Source organism: Paroedura picta, chromosome 6, assembly GCF_049243985.1.
Source record: "Paroedura picta isolate Pp20150507F chromosome 6, Ppicta_v3.0, whole genome shotgun sequence".
Lineage (NCBI taxonomy): Eukaryota > Metazoa > Chordata > Lepidosauria > Squamata > Gekkonidae > Paroedura > Paroedura picta.
Genome location: NC_135374.1, coordinates 86578310 through 86594694, shown reverse-complemented (window position 1 = coordinate 86594694; position 16385 = coordinate 86578310). Strand labels below are relative to the sequence as shown.

General features: G+C 43.1%; 1 protein-coding gene across 3 annotated transcripts in view; it reads right to left on the bottom strand.

Annotated features, from left to right (window-relative positions):
- UBE3A (ubiquitin protein ligase E3A) overlaps positions 1 to 10686 on the bottom strand; it is a 43054-nt gene extending 32368 nt beyond the window's left edge. For all 3 annotated transcript variants that reach the window (XM_077343442.1, XM_077343444.1, XM_077343441.1), the window contains exon 1: positions 10288 to 10686. The gene's annotated coding sequence lies outside the window, so the exon portion shown is untranslated. The remainder of the gene's footprint in view (positions 1 to 10287) is intronic.
- Between the last annotated feature and the right edge of the window lie 5699 nt (positions 10687 to 16385).

Sequence of the window (16385 nt, the reverse complement as noted above, 5' to 3'; positions counted from 1 at the left end):
TTTCAGGAAAAAATATGGAAATTTGGGGAACAATGGAAATATATGTAACACTTACTGTCCTTTCAAACCTGCACTGATTTTATTGCCAGTTTAGTGTAGTGGTTAGGAGTGCGGACTTCTAATCTGGCAAGCCAGGTTTGATTCCATGCTCCCCCACATGCAGCCAGTTGGGTGACCTTGGGCTTGCCACGGCACTGATAAAGCTGTTCTGACTGAGCAGTAATATCAGAGCTCTCTCAGCCTCACCCATCCCACAGGGTGTCTGTTGTGGGGAGAGGAAAGGGAAGGCGACTGTAAGCCACTTTGAGCCTCCTTTGGGTAGGCTCTTCTTCTTCTTTAACATAAAATCGTTGATAACTTATGGAGCTTATAGAATTGCAACGTTTCACATCATTATGGAGTTAAAAGTAAAAAGAAAAAGGCTTAGTTTTCTATAAGCAATACTGCAAACATACCCAATACTTGAGAAAAAACTGCAAGCTGATGCACTCTATGCTATCTCAGCAAATGTACCTTAATTTTTGCTATTTGGTTAGAGAGAGCTCAGTTCTTAAAGGAATCTTCACAGTTTTCTTCTGAGGTTTTTGTGCAGTTTCTGCCCTACATCTTTCCGATCTTTCCTCTCCACCATCAAGATAGGGCAATAAGCCACTCGTTATCCAATCTGCAGGCATATGTACCATAGCGGCTTGAGGGAGAAGTGAAAAGATCAACCATAATACCATTCATGTCAAGCCAAAAGGATAACAGTTGAAAAGCATTGAAAATCTGCAAGCTCCCCTCATAAGAACAGGTATCTTTCTAGGTGCAGAAATATATCTTAGATTTAAAAGCTGTATATGTCTACGGCATATTTTACAGGCTTCCCTCCTCCAGCACTGTCCAAAAAAGGGTCTGTGGAGAAAAACCTGCCCCCTCTCTCCAGAGTTTGGGTTTCCTTCAGATCTCTACTGCTATCTCCCATTACCAGTTGAGTCTTCTTCCAAACTTCTATACCAGGGGTAGTCAAACTGCGGCCCTCCAGATGTCCATGGACATCTGGAGGGCCGCAGTTTGACTACCCCTGTATACCATCCTGTATATAGCTCCATTCTGTTTCCAGCCCTGCTTGACAATTTTTAAACTGTGTAAACTTTCTTGGTCAAGCTGCTTCTATATCTTATCAGATAATACGGTGATAGAGCTAATAGCTATTAGTCAGAGAAGTTAGTGGCTCTCAAAAGAGTAATTATGGATGGAGTACATCACCAGCTAAGATTGGTAAAGCATTTTTATAGCATTCTGCAGAGGTAATGAGTCAGAAGTACTCAGTACATTGATCAGTACTGGGAGATAAATAAATGATTACCGGTAAAGCGTAACATGGGTTGGTGGAGCATTTAACAATGGAGAATGTTTACTACTGAATGTGAACAGTCCTAGGCATTTTTTAATTGAACATATAACCTCCCGACTTCCAGCAGAGGTATAAGAAATATTTTTAAAACAGTGGGAGAAAGAGTGCCTTGCAAAATTGAAGGGCTTATTAAGAGTACATAAAGAAACTGAACAGCTTATAAGGAAAAAAAAATCAAGATCTGAATACCGGATTGACAAATACAATACCTTTCTACATGATCACAATGATACACTGGTTCACTAAGGAAGAAAACAAACAAACACAGGTGATGTAAACAAAAAGAACATTCCCAAGAGAGGAGTCATACACAACAATCACAAGAAATCTTCATTGGAAGGCTGTACTTATAGTCCCTTTATAATTGGACTTGGATGGCAGCTTGCTTATTCTTTACATTTATATTCCACGTTTCAATCAAACTGGTTCCAAAACACACACAAAAAAATTAAGCACAGCTGAAAAACAAAGTGACCATAAAAATTAAAGTCAGACAAAAATGCAGGATCTCTCTATTAGATCAAAACAAAACAAAACTGCAGCACCACGGCAACTAAGCTTCAGCTGGTGTATCAACTGTGCCTGTTCCCATGTCAGTCAGATCTAGCTACAGTGATCCACACCTTATTTCCATCTAGATCTATTGGACTACTGTGATGCCCACTACTTTGGACTACCCCTGAAGAGCCTTTGGAAGCTGTAGCTATTGAAGAATGCTGTGGCTAGACTGCTGGTCAAGGCCAGCTACCGGGAGCATGTAACCTTGATAATACAGCAATTTATTGTGGCTTCTGATTTGCTGCCAAGCCCAATTCAAGGTGTTATTTCTGTCTTTTAAAGCCCTACATAGCTTGGGATCAGGTTATCTGAGACCATCTTCTCCCACTTGTTCATGCCCCAGAATTGAGGCTCTCGTGACTGTCCCATCAACCAATGACATTCATCTGGTGGGTACATGAAATGGCCTTTTTGGTAGTAACCCCACAATTATGGAACAACATCTCCAAGGAGGTGTGTCTGATCCCCTCACTTTAGATCTGTAGGAGGCAGTTGCAAATAGTTTTATTTTGGACTGATTTTGACTAATTTAGGATTTTTAAAAAAATTGGCTCCCTACTGAAAGCTGGCCAGAACATTCTAGCACTGTTTATGCACTGGGAACTTCACTGCCGCTGCTCCCGTGCAGAAGCAGAAATCGGGGGCAGATGAGGTGCACCAGGCCAAATGCTACCCTGTGTGGCTGCAGGAAGAGGTGGGGCAATCGGCCACGACTAAAACTAGAGCCTGCAGCCCGGCATAGAATCATAGAATCACAGAATCATAGAGTTGGAAGGGGCCATACAGGCCATCTAGTCCAACCCCCTGCTCAATGCAGGATCAGCCCTAAGCATCCTAAAGCATCCAAGAAAAGTGTGTATCCAACCTTTGCTTGAAGACTGCCAGTGAGGGGGAGCTCACCACCTCCTTAGGCAGCCTATTCCACTGCTGAACTACTCTGACTGTAAAAATATTTTTCCTGATATCTAGCCTATATCGTTGTACTTGTAGTTTAAACCCATTACTGCACATCCTTTCCTCTGCAGCCAACGGAAACAGCATCCTGCCCTCCTCTGACAACCTTTCAAATACTTAAAGAGGGCTATCATGTCCCCTCTCAACCTCCATTTCTCCAGGCTGAATATTCCCAAGTCCCTCAACCTATCTTCATAGGGCTTGGTTCCTTGGCCCCAGATCATCTTCGTCGCTCTCCTCTGTACCCTTTCAATTTTATCTACGTCCTTCTTGAAGTGAGGCCTCCAGAACTGCACACAGTACTCCAGGTGTGATCTGACCAGTGCCGTATACAATGGGACTATGACATCTTGTGATTTTGATGTGATGCCCCTGTTGAAACCTCATGAAACCTCCAGTGCGTAAAACCTCTAGTGCATAAATGGTCTAGGTCCTAGACTCTAGGAGAAGCACTGCAGTGGAGAAAGTGCTGATTCTAGGGCCCCTTTGGTCTCTTATGGCCTTAAGGGCCTGGTCAGCAAAACTAACATTGACCATTACAATTGAAGGTGGACTTGTCTGTTTTGCCTCAAAGGATAGCGCAGAGGAAATTTCTGAACCTCAAAATCCAGTTTGTTTCGATCAAAAGGACCTTAGGAATCCTCATACCCACTTAGCAAAACATATACTTAAAGTGAGGAAGCAACATTTGGCATCTGTAAATTTTGATAATAGCATGATTATGTTCCAGTGGATTTCCATAACAAGTAATGGTTGAATCCAATTATTTTAATTCTTAAATATGAAATAATTCTTAAATATGAAATATAAATATGAAAAGGCTTTGTCTATTATAATTACAAGGAATAGAATTTTGAGAGATTGCACTGAGCTGGAAAAACTACTGATGCAGGTTGGTAAGCATCTCATATGTAGATTGCATAACATATTGATTAGATCCAATCTTAGTTCTAATCAGAACAAGACTCTAGGATATGAAATTACAGATGAAGTTTGGAAATATATTTCCATATGGCTTCAATTTATCAGTGTCTCTGTTATTTACAGATTTCTCAGTCTGTTATTTAAAGACAACATCATGAAAATGATACACCAGTGGCACCTAACCCCACATACACTAGTTAAGATTTACAAATCAGATACTGGTCCATAGTGGCATATTAAAAATCATAGTGCTGGTTTCATCCATATGTGGTGGTGTCAATGTACAATGGAGTTTTGGAGTAAAATAGTGAAAATGATAAAAATTTGGACATAAAAGATCTTCCACTAAAGATGGAGGTATTCCTCCTTCATTAAATGACAATGGTAACAAAAAAATTTCAGGTGATTTTCCTAAAATATAATCATGGCAGCATATCTGGTGATTGCAAGATACTGGAAATAAACTGAGTTGTGGAAAGGGCAAATAGAAGTCTGTGATTATTAAATTAATTTGTTTACAGTATAACGGACATTGAACAATTATGGTCTGAATTAATTACTTAGATAAAAAAAGAATTTATAAGTGTGGAAGCAACCAGAATAATGCTTTACAGTCAGGATTGTTATATAACTGTATAATATATCTCACATGTGTGCATTAGACTTACAAAATGTAAATTTCAGATATAACTTCTGCATCAGCAAAGCCTACATCAAAAGAGCTCTGTAATGACTTTTTAAAAGAGCTCTAGTTTGTATTGAATGATTCTCATGCTGGTTCCTGCACATCAATGTTCAGAAAAGTTATGTCACAAGGGCCCTGGTAGAAATTCATCTACTTATGAAGATGTGAACTTTGGACTCTGAACACTTAATCTACACCACTGACTCGAAGAACTGGAAGCATCAAACTCCTGTTTTCAACTTCCACAAAATCTTCAAACTTTTCCCAAAAAGTAAGAAACTATAGAGGTGGCATGGAAGGGCACCTGACACTATATATCAGTAGTGCTTCTTTCCTAAATAATAAAACAAAACAATAGCATGACTGTCATGCCTTGTTTATTAGAAATTAACTAAGAATAAAAATGCTTTTCCATTTCCCCCTTGCTATGTCCAGGGTGGGGAGGGGGTAACTTGCATGCATGTCTGCACTATGGTGCTCATTTGGGTTTTGTTATACTGACTGGGAGTGTCTTTAAATGTGTACACAGCATTATAAAGGTGCAGTATCCAGAAATTCTAAAGCCATAAGGGGAAAATGGAACACTTTTTTTTGGGGGGGGGGACTGAAATACATACAATATTTACTTTTTGTTCAAACTTGAATTTTGCTGCTTTAACATAAAAGGCATACTTTATAACTTAGTTGAAACACAGAATGTGTTATGTGGTATATTTGTGAAACTTGACTTTATGAAAGTTTTTGTGTAGTTAATATATGAGAAGGCTGAGTGAATGGAACAGGCATGGTAGGTTGGTAAGGGAAGGAACTATAATTTCTGCTCTGTACTCTCTGGGGTGTGCAGCTAAAGCATATGAAGTTGCTCCTGATAACAGAATGCTAATGCCATATTGGGTAATACTGCTGCTGGGGGCTTTACCTACAATACACCTGCTGCAGAAAACCCCTGAACATATACTGGGATAGAGCCATGGAGAGAGATAATTTTCCCTAATGTGTTTAGCAGAAGATGGAGTGCAGTAGTAATGCTTTTATTTTGAAAGTCCACCTATGAACAAAGAGATGTACAATTTCCAGAAGTTTTAACACTGCAATACACCCAATCTTTTAAAAAGAGGGGTACAAACAGCTGCTCTCAATGCTACTCTAGCATGTAACAGTTTTTTCCATCTGAAATGTAGGGAAAATGAAAGCTAAAAACAGAAAGCAAAAGTTTTGTAGTTTTAAAACTATATTATTTGGACAGTCTTATAAGTTACAACAAGACTAGCAGCATGTCTGAATATCAAATTGGGAGAGTTCAGAAGAAACAGAAATGGCATGAACAAATCAAGTGCCAAAATAATTTAAGAAGCAAACTGCAAATAATACAATTAAAAACAAACAAACACTAGAAGCATGAAATTAGTTAGAGGGCAGCTGGATCACAGACAAAAAGGATGATGAGGAAGATAACAAACAATCTCAAATTCTCTCCCCCCACCCCTGCTACAGAAGATACTGAAGAGATACCCAAACATGAACAGGATATCCAAAGAGCTGAATCAAATAGAAATGACATGAAGACACGGGGTGCAAATGCCACTGCATTCTTTACCATAAATTCTTGAAAACATAAATGTAACATCACTAAAATAATCCTGTTTACCAGAGAACTGGAAACTAGCTAATATAATACTTTAAAAAAATGAAGTAAGAGAGAAGTGAAACCAGAAAATTACAAACCCAGTTAACTTAAATTTCAATTCTGGGTAAATCTGGTGGGAAACATTACAAACGAGTCTTGGAAAAATATCAGAGTTTTGCAAGGGAAGATAAGCCCTATCAACTCTTTGGAGTACTTCGAAGGTTGCCACAGATATAGGGAAGGGGTATCTCATAAAGTCCATATATTTGATTTCCAGGATGCTTTTTTCTTCACCAAAGGCTTATTAAAATGTTAGCTGTATTCATAATAATAAGAGGATGAATACATTGAGTTCTTTCAGTTGATTAAAGTAAGCAAGAGATGGATGAGGTTTTTTTTTTTAAGTTTACCACAAATGATATGGAATCAAAATTATTAATGATAGTGAAAAACCAAGTGGATTGTGAAGTTCTCCCAAGAAATCTCTGTAGTGAAGCTAAATGGCAAGATGATGGCAGATTAAGTTCAAAATTGAGCAAATGTAGTGAGGTGCACTGAACAAAAAAATCCTAATTTTACATATGTGATGAAGTGTATGAGTTGGTATTGCTTAACCAGGAAGGAGATCCTGGAATTGCAGTAATTAGCTCAATGAAACACTGAAATAAACTGAATGAACAGCAGAACTGAAAGAGGCAAATTCTGCGCCAGTATGTATTTGGGAAGGAACTCAGAATATAGTTGTCAGCACTTTAATGCCATATTTGGTGCATTTGGAATGCTATGTAAAACTCTTATTGGCCATTTCAAAAGAGGCATCATAAACCTGGAAAAGGTGCACTGTGCAGTGAAGGGTTCAAGGGCCTGGAGCACTCCCTCTATTAAGAAAACTGAAATACTTGGAGTTTTTTCGTTTATAAAAACACTTGGGGGAGGGGAGTAGAGGACAGCAACATAATGAATTATGAATTATGTCTACAGAACAGCTACACATAATGGCTTCTATCCTACTTTAATCTACAGGAAGTTCTTCCAGCCTAAGGAGCATTCCTCCTGCCTAAGTGGCTCTCTTATAGAAGGAAGAGCCACTGAGGTAGAAGGAAGGATTCAAACGTCAATGTCTTGCTAGGATACATTCCAGGGCTTTCTCTCTCTGCCATAATATAAGGTAGGGGTTGTCAACCTGTGGTCTTCCAGATGTCCATGGACTACATTTCCCATGAGCCCCTGACAGTGTTTGCTGGCAGGGGCTCATGGGAATTGTAGTCCATGAACATCTGGGGAACCACAGGTTGACTACCCCTGATATAAGGTATAAGCTTTTGTGCACATGCACACTTCTTCAGATACAAGGAAACAGAAATTACAACTCTATACATATACATAGAGGGTGAGCAGTAAATTATCATACAAAATAATGAAGATGGTTAACAGACTTAAGGACCAAACAGGAACAAGCTTAGTTTATATGGTTACCATTTCTTTTAGGTTTAATTCTGAGGGGGGGGGGGAGAATATAGAGAAGGAAATAAACATTTCAAAATCAGAGATTGATGGGCGGATGTGCTGTGCTTAGCTATGAAATGCTGAGATTCCCTGCCATTAATCTCCTCCCAAGCATGGAGGTGACCTTACAGCATCTTCTTCTTTGAAGTGGGATGGACTGGCTGTACAGAGCTATATCCCCTGTCCTCAGAACAGAGAAATACACACCATACCAAGTTATACTACATTTTACTGTTTATTACGTTACATTACAATCTGCTATTCTAATCTAATATTCCAAATTCCAAATAAGAAATAAAATTAAAAGAATATATAGCCTTTCTGGGGGATTGCCGAGAACAGAAATGTAGGTACTGAATGAGGTTAGCATATGTAGAGATGTAAGAAACCAATATCCCTATGAGATCCTGGGGATCCCACTGTTCACACAGCTAGATGTTGGCTTTTAATTCCTCACCCACAATAATACATCTATTCTGAACATGGACTCTTGTACTAGAACTTGCAATAAACCCAGATGCCAACTTTGCTGCCACATACATCCACAATCACTGGACCTAACAACATCATCTACAGCTTCTCAGACTCATTCACTTGCTCAACTTCTAACACGGTATATGCCATTAAATGCTGGCAGCACCCTTCAAGTCTCTCATAGGGCAAACAGATCAAATCCTATGTGTCAAAGGATGAATGGACACAAATCTGACATCAAGAACCACAAGATTGAGAAATGTGTGGGAGAACATGTCAACTTTCTGGGAAATTCAATGGGTGACCTCAAAGCAGCCATTTTATTGCAAAGGAACTTCAGTATCAAGCTAGAAAGTGATACTGCTAAATTTCAAGTTATTACAACACTCAGGACAATGGAACAGGGAGATAATTCTACTTAGCCAGTTGCCCCCCTTCAAAGAAGAAGATGCTTCAAGGTCACCTCCATGCTTCAGAGATGGCTGTAGCGTAATGGTAGGGTCTCCATTAATTTTTCTCAGCATTCCACAATCAAGGATACATCTGCCCATCATTCTCCAATTTTGACACATTTATTTCCATCACTATGTTTCTCCCCTGAATTAAACCCAAACAAATGGTAACCATGTAAACTAAGCTTGGTGTTTCGGTTGGGTTCTTGAATCTGCTAAACATCTTCATTATGCTGTATGCTAATTCATTGCTCACATTCTACCTACGTATATGGACTGGTAATTTCCATTTCGTTGTATGGGGAAAAGTGTGCATGCACATGAAGGCTTACACCTTGAATAAAACTTTGTTGATCTTAAAAGTACCACTGGACTGAAACTTGGTTCTGCTGTTCCAGACCAATGTGGCTTCCCATCTAAACCCCATGATATAAGAAACAAGAGTCACTTAATGACATTGATCAGCAGTAGGTTCAGATGGAAAACTAAAGTATTTCTTAAATATAATGCATAGTTAATGTAATTCACTGGTGACAGCAAATAGATATTCAAAAGGCTGGGGTGAGGTGGAACAAGCCTCTCAATGGCTTGCAAGGCCAAAAGTGAACCTCCATGCTCAGAGGCAGTATGACACTGACTATTGTTGGGAGCAACAGTCTACTTTTGGGCAGGAAAAGGACTATCGCTGTAATGCCCCAGCTGCAGGTTTGCTAGACACATCCAGTTGGCTTCTTGGAAAGGAAGTGCTTGTATAAGAACCTTTGCCGCCAAATTTTAGTCACATATTTTCCAAGGCTGCTTTCATTTTTAATTTACTCAATGTGTCTGAAATTGGCTTTTGTTTTAAAAGAAAGAACACCATGATGCTATGTCTACTGTTGGATGTTGATATAAAATGATATCAATAGTGCTCTACCCGAATGTATACTTAGGATTCAGCTGCAACCCTAAGATAACTAGAGGCCTGTAAAAAGGAGTAAGTAAACAGATACACATTCTGAAATTGTTTTACTGAATGAGGGTTTAAAAATTTGCGCCTCGCTGGGAACCACACTATTGAGAAGACTTGACCAATTTAAAATTTCTGATTTCTCTTAGAAACCGATCCAGTGCAAAGGGAAACAACACTCCTTTGCACAATCACGGAGTCCACGCACGAGCCCCTGGGCAAGTGGCTTCTACCCAATAGCGGTTGTTGCACCCAGCAAGGCCAGCGACTGGCTGAAAGCTCCTTGAGCAGAAGGAACAAAGAAGACAGCCGAACAAACCAACCAACAAACAGGCACGCCAAATTCAACTCCGGCTTGCAATGAACACGGCCTCCTTCTCCAGCGCCGGACGAGAAGGACCTTCGGCCTAAGCCAGCAGGGCAGCCCTGGGCCAAGCGGCGGCTCAGCACGCAGCCTCCCGGACCGCTCCTTCCTCTGCGCCTGACAGGTGCCACTCCGGATCGCGCCGGCGACAGAGGCACAAGCGGCTGCTCCCCTGCCCCGCAGCACAGCCAAGTGCAGGCGGTGGGGCGGAGGGAAGCAGCGGCCTTTCTCCTCCCCGCGACCGAGGGCCGGGCGGCCGCCCCGAGAGCAGCGCGAGATCCGGGGACGGGCGAGGATCGAGATCCGGCCGTGCGGGTCGGACATACCACCCCCCCCCCCCGTCCGTCAGCGGAGCGGGAGGGCGGCGTGTGCGCAAGGCCAGCGGGCCTCCTACTTGCCTGGCGCTCGGGCTCCTGCCGCCGCTGGCTTCCCGCCCTGGGCCCGCGAGGAGAAGGCCTGTCGGCGGCCGCGCGGCTCCTCTTCCCGTCGCTGCCGGGCTCCGGCCGGGGTGGCGGCGCGGGAAGGGCACTTGGGCTAGGCCGAGGCCAGGCCAGGCCTGGGACGGAGAAGGCCGCCGGCGCTCTAGGCGTGCGCGTGGCTGTCGAGATGGGGGCGATGGCTGAGCCGGGCCGCGCTGTGCCTCCGCCTCTCCCGCTCGGATCACCCGGAGCCCAGCGCCACCATCTTGGGAGGGGGGGCGGTAGAAGGGGAGGGGGAAAAAGAGACTGAGATACGGATGTCGGCGCGGCGCAGCCTCGGAGGACTTGTGAAGAGGGAGGGATGGCCCGGCATGCACCGCGCGAGCGAGGCGCGCTCTCCTGGCGTGCCCGGCCGCTCTACGGAGGACCGGGCCATAGAGTCTGGCCGGGAGGGAGTGGGCGGGGCTAACGTCGCGCTCCCAGGAGAGCGAAGGAGGCGCCTCCTCAGCCTCTGGCGCGCGGCGACTGGGAGAGGGAGCGCGAGGACAGCTCCGCGGGGGGCTCTAAGCAGGCAGGCAGCGAGCGGGAGGCTGCGGAGAGGGAAGCGCGGGGGGAGCGTTCGGCGTAGGCTGGCGGAGAAGCTGGGGTATGGAGGGGGGGGGGCATTCCTGTCTCATGTGGCAGCGCAATCCCCCAAATTGTTGCCCTGACCGGAGTTGCCTGGGCTTGGCAAGCCGAGCTCACCAGCTCTCGGAAGCCAAGCAGGGTCGGGATGGATGACCTCCAAGAAATACCAGAGTGGAGGCTTGGGTTGCCAGCTCTGGGTTGGGGAATACCTGGAGACTTTGGGGGTGGACAGGACCTCAGTGAACTATAATGCTTTGGAGTCCACCCTCCAAAGCAGCCATTTTCTCCAGGGGAACTGATCTCTTTTGCCTGGAGATGAGCTATAATTCCATGGGATTTCCCGGTCCCACCTGGGGACTGACATCCCTATATGAGGAGGAGGCAGGCAGTGGCTAACCACTTCTGAATGGCTCTTGCCTTGGAAACCTTCCGAGGTTGTCATAAGTCAACTGTGACTTGACAACATTCCCTCCCCCTTCAGTTGTTAATATTCACTAGTCATTGCTGGCAGTCTTAGGTGATTTGTTATTTTTATTATTTCTCACATTTGCTGATGTATGCTATTTCTGTACTTCCCCCTGGTTGATTGCTGGCAGCCACATTTAGGTGACTTAACAATCCTCAGTGTATCACTTCTAATTTTTAGCTATTCACTTATATGTTCATATGTGACTATAGATGTCAACTACTATATCATATACACATTCAGAGATACCCAGGAGGATGCTATTTTAGGCCTTAATGGAGGATTTCAACATATTTTGAAAAGTACATTGACTTTTATTGCATAGGACTAGAAGAGTAGGATGGCTTTTGCAGAAAGAAGGGAGATCCTTTAGGGAGACGTTCAGAGAACATCTCACAAGGCATCACTCTGAAATATCTGTATGGAGAGCCCATATGGAGAGCCCAGCCAGTCTTTCTGAGAAGCCTAGCCATTGGTCATGATTCCAGAGGAGTAGTCTGTTGCAGAAAAACTAACCAGGGGTCTTGTGGCATTTCAAAATGACCTCTTTCCAGCTTTTATATACTAGATACCACTTCTATAGGCACAGCAAGTGACTCCTCATTTTGTATTTGTTTTATGTGGATAGGTGGTTTGAAAAAAAAATTCAAACCAATCTCGAAAAAAACACTTGAGGCCATTTCCCCAGTTGCCCATTTTCTCCGGGTATCCTCTGGAGGTCAACTTTGTTTTTGCGCCTGGCTATCCACACATATAGTTTCCAAATGGTAATACCGAGAATTTGCTTTCTTTTCATGCTGTTCACATTAACTTCGGAGCCATGTGCTCCTGTGTTTCTTTTGAAGGTGTGGGGTGGGCAGTCCTGCACACAAGCAAAATAAGTTCGATTCAATGTATTTGTGATACCTTTGTATCTGAGGAAGTGTGAATAAAGCTTTGTTGGTCTTTAAGGTGCCACTGGACTCTAAATTTGTACTTCAAAGCTGTAATGAGGGGGAGAACCTGTTCAGGAAGAAGGTGTAAAGGAGACGGTGGGAAAACAATGTTCACGCAACTATAAATACAAAAAAAAAATGGCAGCAGGATGCAGGGGAACAAAACAGGAGACGGAGAAGCAAGAAGGTAGACTCGCAAGTTCACCAAACATGTTGAGGGTGTGAAAAGAAGAGAGAAGCTACTTCGAATGCTGACCACATACATCAGATTACCACGAATTACTCACCGTTTTTCTGAACTCCCCAAAAACTACTCGATAGAAACCTTTCCTCCAAATCTGTGCCAGGGGAGTCAAATTTTTGTGTGAAATTGAAATTCTGCATAGCTAAAAGGACACTAACTCAAAATTTTAGGTCACTACAAAAACACTAAGACCCTTCACTGCCTATGCTCACCTGCTGGTTTCTGAGTGCTGCCATGTTTATTGTCCATAGAGCCTGACCTATTTCTCCTAGTGCAGAGAGCAGAAGAGCATTGTTGACACACTGTGATACAAATCTCACCAGAGAGTGAGCAAGAGGAGAGCCTAAGATACTGATTTGTTTTCTGATCCCTGCAGTTCTAACCCAACTGCTTTGCTTATTGGTTGTCTTATTGTGTTGACTACACTCATTTACACTGTGTAATCTGTTGAGTCTCCCTGAGAAAGCAGTTTGCAAATAACATAAATATTAGGTCATGGAATGGTCTGAGCTATTCCATACCCATTGGATAATGCACTTCCAGTGCACTTTAGAAGTAAATTTTCCTGTTCCACATAGGAAAATCCAGCTGCAAAAACACATTGAAGAGCTTCCAACGTGCAGAATGACGGGGACAAAATTGACATCTAGGTCTGTTTGAGGATGTGCTCCCTGGATTGATGCCATTTTTAGGCAATCCATTCTTGGTAAGAAACTTGGTGTAGTGGTTAGGAGTACAGATTTCTAATCTGGCGAGCCGGGTTTGATTCCCTGCTCCTCCCCCCTATGCAACCAACTGGGTAACCTTGGGCTCGCCACAGCTCTGAGAAAGCTGTTCTGGCCAAGCAATTGCTTACATTAAAATACGAGTCTTATGATTAGTTACACAATCCCATCAATGTGCATTATGGTTTTAATAGTAACATAGATATAGGGATATAGTCCCCCCCCCAAAAAAAAGGAATGTACAATTGTACAATATAACAGAGCAGGAAGTAAAAGGAATGGTGAGGAGGGAGGAATGGGAGAAGAAAGCATTAAATACGAGGGAGCTGATTTCCCTGTTTCTGGTGTCTTTGATTTGAGGAGTAGAACTAAAGACTTCTCCATAGCTACATGACATAACTTTGCATGAATGGTAAAACAACTTAGCCTGGCAGCGTGGTAAACACAAACAGGAGTCTAGTTGCAATTTAAAACAGAGGTCCCCAACCTTTTTATCACCGGGGACCGGTCAACGCTTGACAATTTTACTGAGGCCCGGGGGGGGGGGGGTAGTCTTTTGCTGAGGGATGTTGCTGCCACTGCCTGAGCTACTGCTTCACTTGCTTTCCCACCAGCACCCCTGACTTCCCACCACCTGCTGGGGGGGGGGTGCTGACAGCAGCAGTTGTGCAGTACCAAACCAAGGGGAAGCCCCAGCCATGGTGGCTGCTGGAAAGCAAAGGTGAGCCAGTGGCAGAGTGTCAGGGCAGCACCTGAGACAGCAGCCAGGGAGGAGCCGTGGCCCGGTACCGACTGATCCACAGACCGGTACCAGTCCCCGGACCGGGGGTTGAGGACCACTGCTTTAAAAGACTTGCAGATTTATCACAGCCCAAGGCTCATGGCTACAGCCCAGTTAATCAGAGGCAAGCAGGTTCTAGCCAACAAAAGCCTATTCCATAACTTTGCAAGTCTATAAGGTGCCGCAAGACTCCTTTCCTTTTTTGCTATCATGTATCCAACCACACAGCTCCTCTAAAGGAGTGGTGTTTCCATTGCTGGAAAAGGAAGTGGCATCTTCTGCTGAGTTTCCCTTCTATCCTGCCACCTGTGCTCTTCCTGAAGGTCTGCTCACTCCCAAGAACAGTATTTGGGGGGCACTCAGCAGGCTGCATTGGGAGAAGAAAGTGGGAAAGAGATAGGTTTGAGACTGATCATGACTTGGTGAACCCAGTTAAAATGGCATTGCGATTAATTGTTGAACATTGGGGGCATTTAAATCCCCACAGATGCATGAACTGCACTGAGTGTCAATTACTGCCTCTCAATCTACTTCATAAAATTGTGATGAAGATAAAACGGGGAATCATCCTAAACTCCTTTGAATGGATGTGTAATCCTTTGGTCTGCTCTGTCTTCTCTGGTGCTGTGTGTTTGACTCCTGTTGTCCCTTCAAGGAATTAATTAATGTTACGCTATAACACAGACAGAGCAGAGGTCGATTGCCCCCCCCCCCCAGTTTATTTGCTACCTGCTTTCCCTTTAGCCATCCAGCTGGTGAGTTCTAACCATGTTTATTTGGAAGCCAGTCCCACTGAGTTCCATGGGGCTTGCTCCTAGGAAAGTGTGCACAACATTGTAGCCTTAGATTACTTGGCTTCATTACCTTGTTACATTCTGTCAGGCTAAATATGGCTTTCGGGACCAGTGAGAAAGCATGGTGAGAGGAATGCCCTGTGTGCAGTGACCTTTGAAAATGAGCCAGAGGAAAATCCATAGGCTTGTGTCCTCATGTGACCCGGAGGATGACTTGCAGTAACTAAACTTTTACAAGGCATTCCTAGAACTGTTTTTATTGCAGCCAATAAATGGAGAAAAGGAAAAGGACACCAGGGTGGCATGTTTTCCTATTAACTCCTGCAGTGTGTAGCTGACATATCAAAGAAAGACTTATACTTAAAAATAATTTACAACGCTAATAACAATCTTGCCCCAAATACAGGGTTACAGGATCCTTAGTGTTTGAGAAAGTAGCCAAATAGATTTTTTTTTATGGTGAAGTTTTTTTAGCCTTATTCCAGTGGTATTTTATTACTAGGCTAGAGAATTATGTGATTTGGTATCTTTTTACGAGAACCCCTCAAAGAACTTTTAAACTGTAAATTAACTTATTTGGATTTAAAAGCTCAGTCTTCTCATTCCAACTATCCTTTTCCTCTTAATAAATCAAAATCTTTTGTTACTGACCTCTGATGAAGAATGTAAGAAAAGTGGACTCTTACAACTTCCTCAAAAGTTTTAGAGCTGAGTAAGGCCAAGAAGTGGCAGGGTGGCTCCATCAACATCATTTTCTAACTAAGAAACCACACAAAGGCTGCTGTGAGGGAACATTTTATTCTGTAGGGGGGGGGAATGTTGCCTCAGAGTGGGGAAGTGTGTGGGGTCTGTCGTAGGTAGAAATATGCTTGTAGTATCAAAATTGTCATATTAAGGATCACCGCCTGAACTGTCCTGTCTCTACCCTCCTCTGTCTATAGCAGCCTTTTTCAGCCTTTTTACCACTGAAAAACCACTGAAACATTCTTCAGGCTTTAAGAAACCCCAGAAGTGGTGCAATTGTACAGAATATGGTTGGGAAGCATAGCTGTGTATATACCCACCTAGAGCCCTGCCCTTCCCATTCCCTCCAGGCCCATCATTGGCCATTTGGGAGGGTAGGGTAGGGTAGGTCAACTTGACCATATATGGTCATATCACCTGATAAATGTTTAATAAATTTTAAAAATATCTTACAAATTAATTAACTCCCACCCATTTGGGAAACCCTTCCAGGGCTGTCAAAAAAGCCTAGACTATAGTATGTTGTATTGATTTGCTGTGCAGTAGCCTCACCTCTCTTGATTAAAAAAAATGAAGTGTTTGTTTTTGGCTTCAGATTATATTAGGTAAAGGTAAAGGTATCCCCTGTGCAACCACCGGGTCATATCTGACCCTTGGGGTGATGCCCTCTAGCGTTTTCATGGCAGTCTCAATACAGGGTGGTTTGCCAGTGCCTTCCCCAGTCATTATATTAGCAAGGCATAATTGTCCTATAATATAAT